The sequence below is a fragment of the Ambystoma mexicanum genome, chromosome 3q (genome assembly GCF_040938575.1).
Source record: "Ambystoma mexicanum isolate Mex_15411 chromosome 3q, UKY_AmexF1_1, whole genome shotgun sequence".
Lineage (NCBI taxonomy): Eukaryota > Metazoa > Chordata > Amphibia > Caudata > Ambystomatidae > Ambystoma > Ambystoma mexicanum.
Window position 1 is genome coordinate 1,024,223,587 of NC_090926.1, and position 22,885 is coordinate 1,024,246,471.

Consider the following 22,885-nt stretch of genomic DNA (forward strand, 5'->3'; position numbering starts at 1 on the left):
ACCTGAAGAAATTCTTGAGTGCAAGAAAATCATTGTGATCTCCAAAGGACCACGTTCACTTTACAGTGGTCAGAAGTATATACCAGCCTACACCGCAACGCAAGGTCATCGAGCCACTTACAACACATTTACACCATGGCAGCAGTGAGGGGGAACTCACGAGGAATCAGGAAGCAATATTTGTCATCAGCTACCACTTGGGAGCTAAGTCATCTGCAATGAGATTTGAGCAAAGTGAGTACTTCACTCTTTGTGCAGCGGTACATTGACCAGCACTGATTCTTTCTTGGAGCTGGCCTAATCGAGACCGTGGGCATTAGCTGCAGGCCAAGATGGCCACCCCCTGCTCAGCACAGGAGTGCCACGGGAGGTTTCCATGGCAACCATCTGGTGCTGTGCCGATTGGCTGGGTGCACCCTTTTTCTGTCTAATAGGCAGCTGGCAGGCAAAGAAGCCGGCCCCCAGCTCAAAGGCCCACATCAGGCCCTGCCAGCACTGAGCTCTCTCCACTACCAGCCAACACCGCAAAGTGGGGACATTGCACCACTTAGCGCACCTTTACATCATGGCAAGGAATCAGGAAGCAATATTTGTCATCAGCTCCCACTTGGGAGCTAAATCATCTGCAGCGAACTTTGAGCACAGTGAGTACTTCACTCTTTGTGCAGCGTTACGCTGACCAGCACGGATTGTTTCATGGAGCCACCCTAATTGAGACTGCCCTAATTAGCTGCAGGCCAAGATGGCTGCCTTGCTCGGCACCGGAGTGCCGTGGGAGGATTCCCTGGCAACTATTTCACTCTGTGCCTGATTGGCTGGGCACACCCCTTTTCTGCCCAATAGGCAGACAGCAGGTGAGAAAGCCGGCTCCTGGGAGGAAAGGCCCATATCTAAAGCCCCTGTTTGTGCCTGTCCGGGCTGACACCCTTTTTCCCCTCTTCAAACTATGAAGCAGCTTCCTGACTTACAGCCTGCTACCCCACGAAATTGGCCCCCTGCACCTCTACACTCTCTGCAGATCTACCTGTACAGGAGGGTCCTTTTCCATCCCATCAAGCTTTCTGCCATCTGTGGACTCTGACAATGGAGACTGGACAAAGGAGGAATGGATTCCCGGATACAAGTTCACAGTCATCTTTAATACAAGTTCAAAAAGACAAACCCTATCCAAAAGCCAAGACAAAAGCCCTCCCTATCCTTTGAATGAGTGGCTTGTCTGTCACTCACAAAGCCCACATTAGCTCATTTTGGCAAGCACCGGCTGACTGACACATGGACTGATAAGCTTATTTTAGACTCAGCTAAACATAATTACAGAGCCTTCAACTCCTGCCAAGAACCAATCCTTATCTAATTCGCGAGGTCCTGCCAAATTTAATTGGCAGCTCATACTGTGAAAAACTTCATGAGCTCATTTTAATTGTTGCCAATTAAGCAGCTGTTCTGTCTAATTGGTAGCTTTCCCATGCCTTTATCTGATTTACTATCAATCATGCCTGGTTTCCTTGCAAAGATCTTTAAATATACCATCCCAAATGTGCTTATCTATGGTGAACTGCTGCCAAAGAATATCTGCTATCTGTATGAGTAAGGGCTTTGGACACCTGGTTGTACGACGCCATTTTGTATTTGAAATCCCTTTTAGAATCTATCTCAGCATGTTCAGCCTTGCTACCAAACGGTAAGTCAATTTACTTTTGAGCATAACTCATTTTTTATCCAGTTTCTGGAATATATTCTTACAAATTCATGATGTATGTGTAATACCTGAGGCACCCTTCATTTCCTTGGTCATTCTGACCCCAAATATATGTCACCCAATATGCACTTTTTATCTTCAAAAAGCACTATAATTCTGATTTTTGCAATACTGGAACCAACCTATCATGTTTTCTGTGCTCAGTGTGGGGGGTCTGGTACTCTCATACATACCACTGCCTCCTGAACTAACAACATCTGAACTAAAACTGTGCCTATCTCACTCTGCCTTCCTTGCCTCACCTAATCTACTTCTTATTTCAGTGCATTTTGTGTTCCTTTTGAAAAATCAAAATTTAGGTGTATGTTTTTAAACATCTTTGCACCCCATTTTGCATTGCATTTTGTGTCCCTTTTTGAAATTTCGAATTTAGGTGTGTGTTCATTAACATCTTTGCACCCCATTGTGCTTTGCATTTGGTGTACCTTTTTGAAATTCAAATTTAAGTGAGTGTCATTTTGTGTCCTTTGTATCCTTCTTGTAACTACTAGGCTGCCTGGTGAATTCGGGCTAGGAATGTGCTGTGAAGCCACTCCTCTTTCCTTCAACTATCCTCTGCCGCCCCTATGGCACTCAACATCTCCCCTATATTCTCTAACTGATACACTATCACCTACCCTTCCTCTCTCATTAAGTCTGGCAGAAAAAGGCATAAAAAGACATCCTGAACACTAACCCTGGCCTCTCCATTGCAGACACCTATGTCAACTTCCAGACGGGACTTCACTGATATCCTCTCCTCTGTCCCCTCCCCAGATCTATGGACTCCTCATCTCATCTCTGCTCGCTCCCCTTTCATATCCTCTCCCATTAATGGTGGCATCAACAAATGGGAAGTCCCCTTGGTATGCTTTACATCATCCAGGTGTATCATTAATGTCTATTACACTGGCACTATCTTTGTTCAGGGTCCTCAACCCAACCTCCTTCTCTTTGACTGGTGCCTGCCATCCCTCATTAACTTCCTTCCCACATCTGCTATTCACTCTTTCACTCTCTTGGCGTACCTCCGACTGGTGTACCACGCCCCTGCACCTCTCCTCAGAAAACCTTCAAAGGTGGAGACCTCCTTCATCTAGCTCGCTCAGCCATCAAACACGCTGCCAACATCTGCCTCCTTCTTGAAGACATTGACCTTGACATTCTCGCTCTTACCGAGATGGTGGTTCAATGCCAGCTCAGTCAATGCTTTTGGCTCATTTATCCCTGATGGCTACAAGATCATCTCCAAGCATCATCCTAACTGTGCTGGCAGTGGGGTTTCCCTGATTTTCACTGAGTGGGTCCCTTTCTCCTTCATACCCACCCAACCTTACTCTTCCTTTGAGAGCCTGGTTTGCAAGCTGGTCATCTCTCCAAGCTCCTCTCTTATCATTGCCACTATCTACAGGCCACCTGACTCTACCACCATGTTCCTCTATGAATGGGCTGATTATTGCTCCTTTCTCCTCACAACCACCTCTGAGCTCCTTCTTATGGTTGATTTCAACATCCATCTGGACTCCTCTATCATGGCATCTACTCTCTTCCGTGACCTTTGCACCTTGCTCTCCCTCTCCATTCTGCCTTCTGATCCAACCCACTTGGCTGGAAACACTCTTGATGCCCTCGTCCACTCTGATCTTTCACTCTCCTCCCCACTGATCACCCCTCTTTCCTGGTCAGGCCACTCTCTCCTCTCCTCTCATCTGGGTCCTCTTGGCCCTCAGACTGCACCTCCTCCAGCTCTGCCAACCTCATTCATGAACATCTGGCCGATTAAACGAGTGTCATCTGCTGCCTTTGATTCCACCTTCATTCCTCCTCATCCAGCACTGGAGACTCTACCTCTGACTATGCTCTGAGCAACCTCCATCTGGCCATTACTAACACTTTGGACATTCTTGCTCCTGTCATGAGGATCTGCCTGAAACCTGCCTCTAAGCGCAACACCTGGTACGACTCTGAACTTGCAGCCCTGAAACAGAGCTGCGGAACGGAAGTGACAGACCTCTGGCTCACCCTCTGAAAAACTGGCCCATCGCCTGCTCCAAAGACAATACAGACCATCCATCTGTGCCAAGAAAAGGACTCTCATCCAGGTATGTGTCTCAACATGGCTGAACTCTTTAAAATCTGCAGGGAACTAGCCATTCATTCCCCAGTCTCCTCCTCACCCCTCCCCTCATAAGCCCTCTGCAATGCATTGGCCACACACTTTACTATCCTTTCCACCCCATTGCTTCCTATGGCCTCCCACCCTCCTTCTTCCTTTCTCTACTCCGTCTCACCTATTACACCTGATGAGGTCACCAGAGTTGGCCGCTACATGAAGGTCTCCGGCAAACAGGTTTCCCCCTGCTCTTCCAGAACCATTAAGGACCATATTGGCTCTCTTGCCCCTGCACTTGCAGATTTCTGCAACCACTCTTTTGCCACTGGATCTTTCCACTCCTTCCTCAAGCACACTCCCTTGTTAGCCCCCTCCTGAAAAAACCTTCAGCAGAGCCCATTTGTCCAGCCAACCATTGCCCTATACCTATCACAACATGCTTTCCATGGCATGGTCCTCCATTTCGCAGGAAATTAAAAGTTATCCAGCATCAGTCGAGTCTAATCCCCAGCAAACTCGGCTGCGCTTGACAGCAGCCAGTATTAGAGCGATGATTCACCAATATGCCACAGTAGGGGATGCTTTGACGACCTCCGAGACGACACTAAGACCAAACTATATCCCAATCTTGATCAAGTATAAGACCAAGCAGAAAGAGGAAAAGGTCCCTCCAATCATCCACAACCATACCTATGACAAACTAATAGCAGATAAAAAAAAGGCCCTGAGAAAATTAAAACGCACTGCCAAAGCTGAAAATACCAATTGGGCATGGGAAATGTGGACAAAATAACATAAAATCTATAAATCATGGATCAGATTACGAAGGGCAGCACTATACCAAAATGATGCTGAAACAATGCTGAGAACCCTCTCGACTAAAAAATCAGCCGACTTCTGGGCTCTTATTAACATCTCTCTAAGAAATTCAGGGACAAACATGATAAATTCAGTTACTGAAGCTGCTTGGGTCACATTTTTTACAGATATTTTCGCCAGTCCGACAACGAACATGACCCCCTGCCTTGAGACTAATCTGGTGCCCTGGGTTGATCTCTCCTCACAACCAGATATAAGCTCGGCCATCCACAAGCTTAAAACATCTAGAGCTCCGGGCCCCGATGGTGTCACTAATACTGACCTAAAAAAATATATCAATGAATGGACAGTCTTCATCAGCCTCCAGTTTAATCACTGCAGAGCCAGCAGACAGATTCCAGCGTCATGGACGAAAGCAACTGTCATTCCGATCTTTAAAAAAGGAAGTAGGGAAGACCCGGCAAATTACCGCCCCATAGCTCTTCTGGACTTTATGGGTAAATTGTTTGCTACCCTCCTCCTTCAACATTTCCGTCACTGGGCCAAATCGGCTCCCTGCACTGACCACTTCCAGTTGGGGTTCAAGAAGAACAGCAGCACCGCGGTGAACATTTTCATACTCAGCATTCTAAAGGCTAAAATAAAACAGGGAGCTCCCACAGTCTATGCCGCATTCATAGACCTCTCACAGGTGTTTGACAAAGTCGACAGAATGCTCTTACGGAAAAAACTAAAACATTGGAGCTGCCCCAAATAAATCCTAAATCCTATAATAGTGCTTTACACCAATACCTCCTTATGTGTCCGTTTGAACAGGCAAGGTACGCTGTCCAAAGAAATTTATGCAGAAAGAGGAGTCAAACAAGGCTGCCCACTGGCACCGGCACTTTTTGTAGCTTTCCTTGGAGACTCCAAAGATTTGGAAGCAACTGTTCGCTGCTTTGCCCCGAAGATTGGTAATATTGAGGTGTTGCACATTCTTTATGCAGATGACATGATACTTCTTGATCAGACCCCAGTAGGCCTTCAACGACAGCTGGATAATCTTGCAGAATATATGGCCACTAACAGCCTCTGCATAAATAACACCAAGACCAAAATCATGATTAAAACTTGACCTCACAAATGAGGATGATTGATCGAAAGTTCGGTAAATTTTCGCTGATTCCAGATATCAACTTTTATAAAGGCAAAATAGTACCTGCATTAACATACGGTATGGATGCCATGATCACCATGCCAAACTCGATCTGGCAGAAACTGGAGGGATACATCTGGAAAACGGTCCTGGGTCTCCCGACCTCTATACCAATTTCGGCAGTGAGAAGAGAGTTGGGACTCCTGTCGCTGGGTGCTACCGTCAGTGTGTCTTCACTGTCCATCTATACGAAGACTCTTATACAAGATGGCCTTCTGATTTTCAATACCATCAGGAAAGAGCTTGTGTCAACGAAATATAAGGTGCTTCAGAAGTGGATCAATCAGCAAAAAAATAAACTGGAAGAACTTGCATGTACAACAGATGATTTGATTTCAAACCCACAAAGAGTGATCCACAAGCTGAAGAACCAAGACTGGATAATTACAGGCGAGCAAACAGTCGCGATCAAGTTCCTGAAACATCTGCCGCCAACATATAATAAGTTAAAAACACCCTTGGCGTATTGTATAAAATTTCCAGACAAAAAGCTCTGAAACATCTTCCTAAGAGCACGACTCAACCTGCTCCACACCAGAGAGATCCTGGGGATAAAAGCCAAGCAAGTGCGACAACATGTAGACTCTGCAAAACTCCGGACTCCAAAGAAACAGTGCGTCACCTCCTGTTAAATTGCACCATCTTAAATCCAGAGCGCACAGCAGTTTTGGCACCCCTGTGGGTCAATGCCGTGCTGGTAGAAGAAGACACATGGTGGTGTCGCCTTATTTCGGAGGAAAAAACAAGATGGGCAGTAGCCACATGCAAATTAATGGAAGTAGCCTTTACAAAAATAAACGCCAATGACACCAACCAATCACCACCGACTAACCAATTGTAAGCCACAGCCGACTGGCAAAGCTTACTTCGTGCCTTGGCTCCATTATTTGGAGGGGACTTACGTAGATACTCGATACTTGCAACGTTCGGAATTGCAAGCAATCAGGGATATTTGCTTGTCTGGACTTCGAGTTCTTAGGACTGATTAATCATGCGAAACAATGTGCATATCTGGAACATTGGTCGGAAGAGAGTATCTGCAAATTTCATTTTCTTCTTCTTGTAAAAATCATTAGTGTATTTCTTTGATTATACACAAGTAAATAAATAAATAAATAAATACATACATAAATAAATAAATAAGGCAATCTCTTAAAATGTCACTCTCCACAGTAGTCTATTGCAAAGTTATCACTTACCTGTTTGGCTTTGTGCGACCACCATCTGAGGACTTTCTTGATCTGGGTGTGACTCAAATATTGTAACATTCACCCATGGACTGGTTGCCAGTGCCTTCAGATATTGCTTAAGTGTCCTCAGTCGAAGCCTGCAAATTTGGACTGGATAGATGCAGGAGAGGACAAGACCTAATACAGCTGTGAAGGGCCAAACGGGTGTAGGGACATGGATCCTACACTGACCCCGCTCTGAAGGCTAGTTACTGAACTCTTTCTGGAAGCAGATTTACCTGAAATGGTCAACAATGACTGAGCATATTTTGTAGCTATTGAGGTCTCTCAGAACACACTTCTACCACTGCCTGCTTGAAGTTGGCAAGAATGAGCCAGTCATTTAGATAACAGTAGATATATAAACTCTTAGTCGTAGATTTGCCTCTACCACACCTAGGCATTTGGTGATCACTGAAAGTTCAGACAGCAGCCGAATGGGACATTTTTGAATGAGTATTGTTCCCCAGGATCCTGCAGTATAGAAATTCCCTGTAATTGTACACATTCCAGTGCGCATTGTGGCAGTCCACTGCGACCATGTTGAAAGATTTTATAAAAATGTATTGGTTCAGTAGTCTGTTGTTCAGAATGGGCCTGCACCCTTATTTGTTGTTACATTAAGACTCACAGAATTCCTGATCACTTTGAATTGACCTCTACCGCGTTGCTCGCCAGTCACTGGAAAACTATTTTCCAATCAATTGTTGATAGTCAATGAAGCAAGACCGGTATATTTGGTAAATTGTGTCTCCAGGTTGGAGAAGGTGTCAGCTGTCAGGTGGCCCAAAAAAAGGTTTGACCCACTATAGAACCTTTGTTGGGGGGGCAAAAAGGTGAAAGCAGAGAAACAGAGTTGTCACACAAGGGAGGCAGGTCAAGTCAGGACTGTTACTACCTGCTGCTGGTCTGGACTAGACTAGATTGGTGTAAAACTCTAAATGGTTTGATGAGTGAGAGGACAGCTGACCGCAGAGACATGCACACGGATCAAGGTCATGAAGAGCCGTTAAAAACAGCTCCTTGTCATCAGGCATCACCCGGGGGTCAGGAACTATCTCTGGGGTCAAGGGCCTAATACATGGCATGCTGTAAATATAACTTACACATGAGATACAAACTACCTTTTTGGCCATTATATCTTGGGTTGCTTTAATGTCTTCCAGAGTTCATCTCACATAGGTATATTTGTGTGGTAAACGTTGGCCTGGAGAAACAGAAGAAGGTCGTGGTGGCTTTGGGTGTCGCAAAACCACTCCTCGAGGCTACAACCACATGCTTAATAAGTTCCTAATAACTTCAAACCTTGCAGAAATAATGGGTAAGATAGCTAGTCCGTTAGATTGTTGACTCATTCACTGCCGCTGTTCCGTAAGAAGTGCTCTCCAATCCCTTGCTTTCACTTCTTTGGATTCATGTTGTCTTGTCTAGACCACTCTAGTTGGGCAGCTCTCCCTTTGACAATTAATGGTTATACAATAATTGGACATGATTTTGAACTATTCTTCAAAATCAACCTGGAAATCCCTGGAAATGTGTATTACCCATTTAACCCATAGCGTTAATTTAATTAGACCTTTACAGCCCATCCAGTTCCCTTTGAACTGCTTCCCCTCATCGAGTGGGGAGATGGGCTATCTAAGCGCTGCATTCCTGCCAGGATCCGCTTCAGATTCCTTCTTGTCCTGCTGTGGGAGGGATTTAACATTTGTAATCACGGATTGTAGTAAGTGACGGTATATGCTATTGTGAGATGACTGCTTTACATTTTGACATGTCTCGACTTTGAGCTTGCTGGTAGTCCTCATCCTTTTCTGAGGCCCCTCCTGCGAATCTCCGACTGGGAAAATATCTTAGTTTGAAAGAAGAAACATGAAATCCTCCTTTCTCAGAGTCTAAGTATCCAAACAGAAGAATTTAAAACCGTAAGATCCAGAGGTTTTAATCATGTACTATCTATACACAGAGCATATCATGGTGGTCTGTATAATGTATGGTAGCCTTCCCTTCAGGGCCAGAATGGGATAGGGATGTAAGGCTCCTAGGGTTTTTTCATGCTTTAGGACCCTCAGAATGAAAATGCAGCCTTCATCCTTTGGAGGATGATAAACCAAGTGCCGTTACAATTGGGTATTAGAAACATCAGTTATTTTCAAGGCAGACAGAAGAAAGGATCCTGATGTGGCAGTAAATTTGAAAGCGGCAGATTGTCACCTCCATGCCATCATGACAAATGACTGTGTTGAATGGAATGTCTAATGTCTTGAGGTATGAAACACCTGAGGGTTTGAACTGTGCCGGGTGCCTCGTATCCAGATTGGCTCTTCATCTGGGGAGAAGACTAACAAGGTGAACTGTAGGTACGCTGGAAGACATGGAAAGAGGAAATGTAAGCTTATTCTTGTGCAACATACGAATGATGGGGCCAGAGCTTTCCTTAGCGATGGGCAACTAGCTGACAGCTGTGATGATCTTCTCAGAGATGGACCTTAAGGTCACAGCTAGTGGGCAGGAGATGAGGACCTATTTGGCAATGACCATCTTCACAAACTCACTGTCACCTGAAAACAAAAACTGGAGGCAAAAATCTACCAGAAGGACCCCTGGGCAATATTGGTATCAGTTCAGATGTCCTTGCCTGGTTCGTTGAATGTGATTTAGTCTGTAAAGAAAAGATTTTCCCATAGGGATGAGACCTTTTGGATCACCCAAGGAAGGGATTGAGTTCCTTGCTTATTTTGGTGTCCTCTCAGGCAGAGAAGTAGGTCATAAATGTATGGCTTCTGGGAAACTGACCCTCTGAAAGGAAGACCCCAGTGAAAAGGAGAAACTGCATCTTTAATTTTCAGGGTACAAGCCTTCTAAGCCATGAAAGAAAGATAGGAGCTTCCGAGCCCTATCTTGTCTGGTCCCGATGGGAGAACCAGCAGAGATCTTACAGACATGCACCTTATGGTCTGAGTATAAACAATACAGGAAAAAATGATGTGGCTCTCACGGTTTCAGGTTCTACTATTTGATTTTGGCCTGGTGCTCAAATCTTGGTCGTCAAACTGTTTGGGAATCTTTGCTGTGGCCATGGAGGGTCTTCAAACATGCAAAGATTGTATATCTGCTGAGACACATTTGTTGAATTTGTTTCTGAATCCAACTACCCAAGATGCTTATAGCTTTTTGGAAATGCTGCATTCCATACTTGAACAGTGGTGCTGTGAAACACGCCACGCCTCTGTGATACTCGGCGGCAATTTAAATGTGAATTGCTTTGAACCAAGTAATATCAGAGTTAATAAACTGTATAAAAAGAAGATGTATTATTTAACTCCTAAGGAAAGGGGGTCGTTTAATATTAAATATCTTACACACTTCAGACTTGCAAGGGATAATTTGGAAAATTGGAAACCGCAACCCCAAGCACCACTTGTCAAATCGGGTCTTCATCAGCGGTTTTAGACTATGGCCCTCATTACAGGATTGCCAGTATTCCACTGGTGATTCCGGCACAATACCAGCAACCGCGCATTACCATCTCCACCACCTGATATCCCAGTATTATCTGTAGTAGTATCGGGATCACCCTAAAGATGTGTCTGTATCCCCCAGCATACCAATGATGAAAAACACAATGAGAATATTCTACCTGGTGTTCGAAATCTCCGATCCTACCCAAAGGATAGGATAGAATGGATGGAGTGGACGGAGTGGATGGAACGGACGGAGTGGATGGAATGGATGGAGTAGATGGAACTGATGGAGTGGATGTAACGGATGGAGTGGATGTAACGGACGCAGTAGATGGAACGGATGGAACGAATGGAGTGGATGGCACGGATAGGGCGGATGGAACGGATGGAGCGGATGGAACGTGTGGAGTGGATGGAATGGATGGAGTGGATGGAAAGGATGGAGTGGATGGAACAGGTGGAATGGACATGGAACGGATGGAGTGGGTGAAAAGGATGGAGTGAGTGAAACGGAGGGAGTGGGTGAAACAGATGGAGTGGATAAAACGGATGCAGTGGATGAAATAGATGGAGTGAATGAAACGAATGGAGTGAATGAAACGGATCGCGTGGATGGAACGGGTGGAGTGGATGGATCGGGTGGAGTGGATGGATCGGGTGTAGTGGATGGAACGGGTGTAGTGGATGGAACGGGTAGAGTGGATGGAGCGGGTAGAGTGGATGAAACGGATGAAGTGTATGAAACGGATAGAGTGGTTGAAATGTATGGAGTGGATGATGCGGATAGAGTGGATGATACGGATAGTGTGGATGAAATGGATAGAGTGGATGAAACATATAGAGTGGATGAATTGGATGGAGTAGGATGAAACAGATGGAGTAGTATGGAACTTATCGAGTACAATGAAACAGATGCAGTGGATAAAACGGATGGAGTGGATGTAACAGATGAATGCAAGGGATGAATCAGTTGGAGTAGATGAATCGAATGGAGTAGATGAAACAGTTGGAGTAGATTAAAACGGATGGAGTGGATGAAACAGACTGGATGAAACGGATGGAGTGGACGAAACGGATGGAGTGGACGAATCGGATGAAGTGGACGAAACAGATGGAGTGGACAAAACAGATAGAGTGGACAAAACGATGGAGTGGACAAAACAGATGGAGTGGGCAAAACGGATGGAGTGGAGAAATACGGATGGAGTAGGCAATACAGAGAAAGTAGATGAAGCAGATGGATTGGATGAAATGAATTGGATGGAATGACGGAGTGAATGCAGTAGATCGAATTCGATGAATCAAATAGAATTAACGACATGGATGGAAATGGGTGGTATTAGATGGAACTGGATTAGGCGAATGGAGTAGATGGAGTAGATGTGACCGAATGAATGGAGTGCATGGAATCGGATGACACCGATGGAACTAGATAGAGTAGATAGAACTGGGTGGAATAGATGGAACTGGACAGAGTGGATGGACCTGGACAGAGTGGATGGAACCGGACAGAGTGGATGGAACCGGACAGAGTAGATCGAACCGGACAGAGTGGATGGAACCAGACAGAGTGGATGGAACCCAGACAGAGTAGATGGAACCGGATAGAGTTGATGGAACCAGACAGAGTGGATGGACCCGGACAGAATGGATAGGACCTGATAGAGTGGATGGACCCGGACAGAGTGGATAGTCCCGAACAGAGTGGATGGACCAGACAGAGTGGATGGAACTGGACAGAGTGGATGGAATCGGACAGAGTGGCTGGAACCGGACAGGGTGGACGGAATTGGACAGAGTGAATGTACCACACGTTGTACCACTGTGCACTGTTCCCTTGTTGTTGCCATATATATGCAGCCCCTATTCATGCTATATATCTGTATGCCCATATATATCTGTATCCCCATATATACCTGTACCGACCGCTGTCGCTACATATCTGTATCCCCATGTATATCTGTGTCCCCGTATATATACCTGTATTGACCCCTGTCGCTTTATATCCGTATGTCGCTATGCATGTCCCCACCGTCCTGTCCACGTGCCTGGTCTAAGGCCTAAGGCGCTTTTACAGATAACCACCATTTCACACCACTACGCTTACTCGCTACTTTACACCATCATTCAACTAGAACACAGCTATGCCCCTGATAATTCGGCCTAGCTGTTAACATACGAACACAACCCCATGAACACCTCATCACCCTAACAAAACACAGCTAGCGGAGCACATTCCGGCCTAGCTGTTCACATAGGCATTCCTCAGGCCTAACACAGTCACAACTAGTCTGGGTGTCCACCCACCAGACTGCACACATCCAACTGATATCCACCACACCTATGGCTAGGAAGCAGCTATCATCCAACAACTACATCAGATGCTCACATATCCGGTGCACCCACACACCATACAAAACTATCTCTCTCTACTAACTTGAACTATGGTTCCCAGGGGCGTTCAACCTACCTGACCTTTCAGGTCATACCAATGAAATATAAAGCACTCTAAAAATGGCAAGTAACATAACAACATAACATATTAACGGCGGCGGAGTGCCGGTAAATTCCCATTCCCATGGAGTCAGATGAGATTACCCGAATAACCGGCACCAGGAGTACCGGTACCTATGATTCTGCCATTTATCTGCTGGTAGGGGCCTGATATACCGGCAGGTCTGGCCTGCCGGGAGATCCGTGCCCCCACCAGCAGACTTGTGTTTTGCTGGTTCGGAATAAATGCCAGTACCAGAATTATCCGCATTTATTCAGGCATTTATTACAGACCAGCAAATACATAAGGAGGGCCAATATATTTCTATCGGAACCGTTGATGTACTTGTTTTCTACCCTTACTGTGATTCCAAATAATTTGAGTGACCATTCAATTCTACTCTGTACCCTGTACATCTCTACACCCGTGGCCAAAAATCTTAAGCAAGTTAACGTCCAGGTAAATTTGCCTGGTAACCGTCTTAAATGCCCTCCCTCCACTATTAGGCTTTTTAATGCAAATATGCAGCAGCTCCAGGAGAACCTTTCGGAGCATCAGTAGTGTGATCTTGTAGCTTCAGATTCATTCGCTAATTGTGTTTATGAAAACACCCAGGTTGGGTTGGGGTTATCATAGCACCTGTATTTTCGAAAATGACAGAACATGCTTCACTTTTTTGACAGAGAGGTACAGACCAAAAAAGGGGAGCTGAGGCGATCACTCTGTCAAATTCCCTGGGGTAATTATATTGAATATATGATTCTAAAAAAGAGAGTACTTCAGCAATATAAAAACTGGTTTAAAACCCATAGAGCTACACTAAACCGGAGGGACAGGGAGGTGATGTTAAAAATCTTGGCTAAAAGGAAATCGAAAGACTTCTGGGGATGGATTCATGGTAATGGTCACGCTCAGGCCTTACTCCAGTTAACTACTATAACAGAGGAAACCTCTGTCCTATATTTTTCTTAATATGTACAATAAACCTGAGGGAACTTCTACAGAAGATTGGTTGTTGTTTAAATTAAATGTATCTAGAGCCGCGAGTCTGGACGGTTTGTCGAATTTAACCATAAAATCTTCATCCTCTATGTGGGCCAGATGTTATACATAGACTAATCCTTCAAGGGGTGAACAGAGAAAGATACGTATATCCTATCAGTCTTCTTATGTTATACGTATTTTTAAATAGGTTAATAGAAGCCTTTGCTAGTACTTATGGGCCTATTGCCCTTCTGGATATCATGAGCAAATTGCCTAATTGATATTGGACGGTTGCAGATCTGGGCATTTAAGATGAAAAGAATCGACAAAATGCAACAAGGTTTCCATGATACGGATAGTGTGGATGATCATAGGGGGATCTGAAACACTTTGAACGGCCTAGTTATACCTTATGTCAAAACACCTGGAGCAGGAAAGGTTGTCTCTATGCAGCCTTTATAGATCTAACGGCCGCTTTCGACAAAGTAAACAGGGAGAGGCCGTGCAAGAAACTGAAGATGTGGGGTCTACCATTAATGGTTCTGGGACCTATTATGGACCTTCATACAGGTACATCAATCACTCTATGTAAAGTTGAATACAGAGGGTTCGCTTTTCACTAAAGTCCCAACCCTTAATGGTTTATGTCAATGGTGTGGTTTTAACCCCTTTTCTTTTTATTCTATATATATTGGACATAGGGCACATGCTAGATACCGTAAGAGAGTTCCCACCCAAAATAGGGGTGACCCAGATTCACTAAATTATACGCTGATGACCTGGTTATATTGATTTTTCCCCAAATTGCTCTTGTTAGATCACTGGCAGCCATAAATCAATATATGGAATTAAATGATATGGAGATAAATATGATTAAGTAAAAAATGATTCAGTTTTCCAATACTAGGAAAAATAATGTGAATCATCCATTTGGGAGATTATTTTGTGATAATTCGTAAATTGATGGAGAGTTTAAATACCTAGGATTTCTTATTTTAGGAACCCCCTTTAGCATTTAGCTCCATTTAAGGATGTGTCAGAAGTTGATGGTTTCATACGCGCAAATGATCCAAAACTACAAAAAATATGGAAGCTTTTCTATGTTACTGATTATTAACTACTATACATTAAAGGTGATCACTATCTTCTTATATGGTGCCTAGATTAAATTACTTAATGATAAAAAACTGGTGGGATAAGTGGGAAGGACTATTATGGAGACGTTTTCTGTGTTTGCTGCCATCCTTGCCAGTTGCTGTATTCCAGTTTTAATTAGGTTTGTCTTCTTAAATGGCCCTAGTTAATTGGAAATCACTGATGCTCTATGTAAAGATGTTCATCCCCCTCCCCAAGCCCCCTCCCATTCCTTGTTTGTGGATATGAATTGTGGGATGAAGAATGCAAAAATAATGAATTGGGGGGATGAATAATGTAGGTTCTGGGTTTTTACATAACTGAAATCTGGAATGTCAAAATATATTGAAGGAGGTGGATGTATCTTTGGATCTATGTAAAATGGATCCAAACCGTGCAAAGAAAAAATTCCTGAAGAACGATTGACTGTCCACATGAAATAAAATATCAGGGATAAAAATGATCGATAGTTTGCAGAGGAAAGTGCTGTCAGTACCTTACGAGGATACCTTCTAAAATTCCCAAATTGAACATGGCCTGCGTCTCAATCTATATCCAACATAGGAGGTTGTGGGAGTAATCAGGGGTTCCCTGGATGCATTGGAATATGTAGGGTATGTAAAGGATCCGTAATAGAGCCTTTAAGGCACCTTCTTTAAATGCCCTATGCTATGTCGGCAGAGAATTCTATATTTTGAGAAATGTGTTCGTGCTGTTACGAGTGTGACTGGAAAATATCCTTTGGTCACAGATTTTTGCCGGGGCTCCGATTGCCTTGGCATTGGCAGCTTTTCCTTTTACATCATGGATTTTTAAAGAAAATTAATTGAATTTGAGTGAAATTCTACAGTGTCGAGAATTAAATCAATTCCTGTAGGGAATCTCAACACAGTTAGGGGAATTAATTTTATAGATGGAAATATATTGACATTTTTAAATTGTATTGTCGTCTTTGTTATCCCCCTTTCTGATTTTTCTTTGCTTCTCCTTTTTCTTCTTCCTTTTTTTGTGAATAAAGAAAAAACTGTGTATGGTTTGTGTGTTTAAATCATTTCACATAAATAAAAAATTTAAAAAATGTGCTCTGTGAAGAGGGAGTTTTTCTCATGTGGTGCTTCAAAAGAAAGTATTTTGTCAGTTGAGACATTTGAGGGAGGGATCTCACAAGAGGGGGCCTTCCCCCAGCAGGTCCTAGGTCAAGAATTGTGAATGTGTAAGGCAGCATTAACAAAATTTCAGAAATCTACACTTAACAGTGTTAAGCAGAAGGTGGGATGGAATCTGAATATGGTCATGGGTGGAATGCAGAACATAGGCAGCTTAGGCGGAATTACGGGATGGAATCTGAACATGGTCATGGGAGAAATACAGAGCATAGGCAGCATGGCGGGATGCAATCTGAACATGGTCATGGGAGGAATGCAGAACCTGGGCAGCATGGCGGGATGGAATCTGAACATGGTCATGGGAGGGACACAGAGCACAGGCAACCGAGGCTGCATGGTGGAATGGAACCTCAACATGGTCATGGGAGGGTTACAGAGCACAGGCAACATAGGCAGCATGGCGGGATGGAATCTGAACATGGTCATGGGAGGGATACAGAGCACAGGCAACCGAGGCTGCATGGTGGAATGGAAACTGAACATGGTCATGGGAGGGTTACAGAGCACAGGCAACATAGGCAGCATGGTGGGATGTAATCTGAACATGGTCATGGGAGGGATACAGAACATAGGCAGCATAGTGGGATGCAATCTGAACATGGTCATGGGAGGAATGCAGAACCTGGGCAGCATGGCGGGATGGAATCTGAACATGGTCATGGGAGGGACACAGAGCACAGGCAACCGAGGCTGCATGGTGGAATGGAACCTCAACATGGTCATGGGAGGGTTACAGAGCACAGGCAACATAGGCAGCATGGCGGGATGGAATCTGAACATGGTCATGGGAGGGATACAGAGCACAGGCAACCGAGGCTGCATGGTGGAATGGAAACTGAACATGGTCATGGGAGGGTTACAGAGCACAGGCAACATAGGCAGCATGGTGGGATGTAATCTGAACATGGTCATGGGAGGGATACAGAACATAGGCAGCATAGTGGGATGCAATCTGAACATGGTCATGGGAGGAATGCAGAACCTGGGCAGCATGGCGGGATGGAATCTGAACATGGTCATGGGAGGGACACAGAGCACAGGCAACCGAGGCTGCATGGTGGAATGGAACCTCAACATGGTCATGGGAGGGTTACAGAGCACAGGCAACATAGGCAGCATGGCGGGATGGAATCTGAACATGGTCATGGGAGGGATACAGAGCACAGGCAACCGAGGCTGCATGGTGGAATGGAGCCTCAACATGGTCATGGGAGGTTTACAGAGCACAGGCAACATAGTTAGCATGGCGGGATGGAATCTGAATATGGTCATGGGAGGGATACAGAGCATAGGCAGCATGGCGGGATGGAATCTGAACATGGTCAAGGGAGGGACACAGTGCACAGGCAACCGAGGCAGCATGGTGGAATGGAAACTGAACATGGTCATGGGAGGGTTACAGAGCACAGGCAACATAGGCAGCATGGTGGGATGTAATCTGAACATGGTCATGGGAGGGATACAGAACATAGGCAGCATAGTGGGATGCAATCTGAACATGGTCATGGGAGGAATGCAGAGCATAGGCAGCATGCCGCGATGGAATCTGAACATGGTCATGGGAGGAATGCAGAGCATATGCAGCATGCCGCGATGGAATCTGAACATGGTCATGGGAGGGATACAGAGTACAGGCAACATTGCAGGATGGAATCTGAACATGGTCATGGGAGGGATAGAGAGCATAGGCAGCATGGCGGGATGGAATCAGAACATGGAAAAGGGAGGGATGCTGAGCATAGGCAGCATGGCGGATGGAATCTGAACATGGTCATGGGAGGGATAGAGAGCATTGGCAGCATGGCAGGATGGAATCAGAACATGGTCATGGGAGGGATAGAGAGCATAGGTAGCATGGCGGGATGGAATCTGGACATGGTAAAAGGAGGATACAGAGCATAGGCAGCATGGCGGGATGGAATCTGAACATGGTCATGGGAGGGATAGAGAGCATAGGCAGCATGTTGGGATGGAATCTGAACATGGACATGGGAGGGATAGACAGCATAGGCAGCATGGCGGGATGGAATCTGAACATGGTCATGGGAGGGATAGACAACATAGGCAGCATGGCGGGATGGAATCTGAACATGATCTTGGGAGGGATATAGAGCATAGGCTGCATGGCGGGATGGAATCTGAACATGGTAAAGGGAGGAATACATAGCATAGGCAGCATGGCGGGATGGAATCGGACCATGGTCATGATAGGGCTATACAGAGCATAGGCAACATGGTGGGATGGAATCTGAACATGGGCATGGGAGGGATACAGACCATAGGCAGCATGGCGGGATTGAATCTGAACATCGTAAAGGGAGGGATACAAACCATAAGCAGCATGGCGGGTTGGAATCTGAACATGGTAAAGGGAGGGATACAGACCATAGGCAGCATGGCGGGTTGGAATCTGAGCATAGTAATGGGGGGATACAGAGCAAAGGCAGCATGGCGGGATGGAATCTGAACATGGGCATGGGAGGGATACAGAGCATAGGCAGCAAGGCGGGATGGAATCTGAACATGGTAAAGGGAGGGATACAGACCATAGGCAGCATGGCGGGATGGAATCTGAGAATGGTAATGGGGGGATACAGAGCATAGCCAGCATGGCGGGATTGAATCTGAACATGGGCATGGGAGGGATACAGAGCATAGGCAGCATGGCGGGATGGAATCTGAACATGGTCAAGGGAGGGATAGAGAGCATAGGCAGCATGGCGAATGGAATCTGTACATGGGCATGGGAGGGATAGAGAGCATAGGCAGCATGGCGGGTTGGAATCTGAACATGGTAAAAGGAGGGATACAGACCATAGGCAGCATGGCGGGATGGAATCTGAGCATGGCAATGGAGGGATACAGAGCATAGCCAGCATGGCGGGATGGAATCTGAACATGGGAGGGATACAGAGCATAGGCAGCATGGCGGGATGGAATCTGAACATGGTCAAGGGAGGGATAGAGAGCATAGGCAGCATGGCAAATGGAATCTGAACATGGGCATGGGAGGGATACAGAGCATAGACAACATGGCGGGTTGGAATCTGAACATGGTAAAAGGAGGGATACAGACCATAGGCAGCATGGCGGGGTGGAATCTGAACATGATCTTGGGAGGGATACAGAGCAAAGGCAGCATGGCAGGATGGAATCTGAACATGGACATGGGAGGGATAAAGAGCATAGGCAGCATGGCGGGATGGAATCTGAACATAGTGAAGGTAGGGATAGAGAGCATAGGCAGCATGGCGTTATGGAATCTGAACATGGTCATAGGAGGGATAGAGAGCATAGGCAGCATGGCAGATGGAATCTGAACATAGTAAAGGGAAGGACATAGAGCATGGGCAGCATGGCGGGATGGAATCTGAACATGGTAAAGGGAGGGATAGAGAGCATAGGCAGCATGGCGGGATGGAATCTGAACATGGACATGGGAGGGATAGAGAGCATAGGCAGCATGGCGGGGTGGAATCTGGACATGGGAGGGATAGAGAGCATAGGCAGCATGGCAGGATGGAATCTGAACATAGTAAAGGGAGGGATAGAGAGCATAGGCAGCATGGCAGGATGGAATCTGAACATGGTAAAGGGAGGGATAGAGAGCATAGGCAGCATGGCGGGATGGAATCTGAGCATGGACATGGGAGGGATAGAGAGCATAGGCAGCATGACAGGATGGAATCTGAACATGGACATGGGAGGGATAGAGAGCAAAAGCAGCATGGCGGGATGGAATCTGAACATGGTCATGGAAGGGATAGAGAGCATAGGCAGCATGGCGGTATGGAATCTGAACATGGTCATGGGAGGGATAGAGAGCATAGGCAGCATGGCGGGATGGAATCTGAACATAGTAAAGGGAGGGATAGAGAGCCTAGGCAGCATGGCGGGATGGAATCTGAACATGGTAAAGGGAGGGATAGAGAGCCTAGGCAGAATGGCGGGATGGAATCTGAACATGGACATGGGAGGGATAGGGAGGGATAGAGAGCATAGACAGCATGGCGGGATGGAATCTGAACATGGACATGGGAGGGATAGAGAGCATAGGCAGCATGCTGGGATGGAATCTGAACATAGTAAAGGGAGGGATAGAGAGCATAGGCAGCATGGTGGGATGGAATCTGAACATGGTAATGGGAGGGATAGAGAACATAGGCAGCATGGCATATGGAATCTGAACATGGGCATGGGAGGGATACAGAGCATAGACAACATGGCAGGATGGAATCTGAACATGATCTTGGGAGGGATACAGAGCATAGGCAGCATGGCTGGATGGAATCTGAACATGGGCATGGGAGGGATACAGAGCATAGACAACATGGCGGGATGGAATCTGAACATGATCTTGGGAGGGATACAGAGCATAGGCAGCATGGCGGGATGGAATCTGAACATGGACATGGGAGGGATAGAGAGCATAGGCAGCATGGCGTTATGGAATCTGAACATGGTCATAGGAGGGATAGAGAGCATAGGCAGCATGGCGGGATGGAATCTGAAAATAGTAAAGGGAATCTGAACATGGTCATGGGAGGGATGGAGAGCATAGGCAGCATGGCAGGATGGAATCTGAACATGGTAATGGGAGGGATAGAGAGCATAGGCAGCATGGTGGGATGGAATCTGAACATGGTAATGGGAGGGATAGAGAGCATAGGCAGCATGGCGGGATGGAATCTGAACATGGTAATGGGAGGGATACTAAGCCCATGCAACATGGGGGGATGGAATCTGAACATGATCTTGGGAGGGTTACAGAGCATAGGCTGCATGGCCCGATGGAATCTGAACATGGTCATGGGAGGGATACAGAGCATAGGCTGCATGGTCCGATGGAATCTGAACATGCTAATGGGAGGGATACAAAGCCCATGCAACATGGGGGGATGGAATCTGAACATGATCTTGGGAGGGTTACAGAGCATAGGCTGCATGGCCCGATGGAATCTGAACATGGTCATGGGAGGGATACAGAGCATAGGCTGCATGGCCCGATGGAATCTGAACATAGTAAAGGTAGGGATAGAGAGCATAGGCAGCATGGCGTTATGGAATCTGAACATGGTCATAGGAGGGATAGAGAGCATAGGCAGCATGGCGGGATGGAATCTGAACATAGTAAAGGGAGGGATAGAGAGCATAGGCAGCATGGCGGGATGGAATCTGAACATGGTAATGGGAGGGATAGAGAGCATAGGCAGCATGGCGGGATGGAATCTGAACATGGTAATGGGAGGGATAGAGAGCATAGGCAGCATGGCAGGATGGAATCTGAACATGGTAATGGGAGGGATACAAAGCCCAGGCAACATGGGGGGATGGAATCTGAACATGATCTTGGGAGGGTTACAGAGCATAGGCTGCATGGCCCGATGGAATCTGAACATGGTCATGGGAGGGATACAGAGCATAGGCTGCATGTCTACTCACAGACTGAGGAGTTGTGAATGGGTTGTCAGACCCAAGGCCCTCTGGTAAAGTTAACACTGGGGATGATTAAACGTGTGCCAAAAATGTCCATGGATTCCGTGGGCGATGTTGACAGACAGTCTCAAATCACAAATCACGTACATCTATTAAACCTCAAATTCCACACAACTCATCTTGCAAAGGTGGCAAAGGCCAAAGGAAGTCCCGCCCAATTAGAGTGGAGAAGGCAAGACCACATACATCCAAAGAAAGGGATAAGTAAGTGCTGCGGTAAACCGGTGCGTCCTAGTCCAGAAGTAACATCGAGAAGGGGTGCTTGGCTAGTCCAAGGATCACTCCAAGACGACAGAACGGAGTGCAGAGGACTCCAGACCTCGCAAGTGAAAAGATGGGAAAATAATGGAAACCTCACCATTCAAACGAGAGGATAAAGAGGGCAAAGGTGCTGGTCTAAACATTACCTAGCAATGGTAAATTATCCAGATGTCAACAGACACTTATGATTCCTTTTGGTTTTCATAAGTTGTGTCCGGGGGGCATCTCATTGAGAAATGCTGATATTTGACGATTTCCTCCCTCGCAGGCATGTGCCACCACCGGCAGTCTCCCCCCGCCACTGACCTGGAAAAGCACTTTCTACACTTGCACTACAAATAGAAATATCTCTCCTCAAACTCCCAAGTAACTGCTCCACTATCTTTGAATCCTCTCAAGGGGCATTGCAGGAGAAAGTATTCATGTCCCGGGAGGATAGCTCCGGTGCAACATGCTCGCCTTGGAAACAGAAGAGGGCATCATTGTAAATTTGGTGGTATCTACCTAATTCCGGCCGACAAGAGTGGTTACTCCCCATTCCATGCAATCACACAAGTAGCCGGTATTACCAGCACCACACCAGCAAACTCAGAGTATGCTGGTGTTGAAACGTGGTAAACAGAATTACTGGCAAGCTAATTCTGCACTGGGATACTTGATTTCAGCTGCTATGGGGAGATACCTAATGGCAAAAGCTGGCATGATAGATTTCGGGTTAGGCAGTGGAGCTGGGTAGGCAGTAAGGGAGAGTGTGAGTGTGCTTTTTGTAAGGTGTGTGGGATGTGTGCA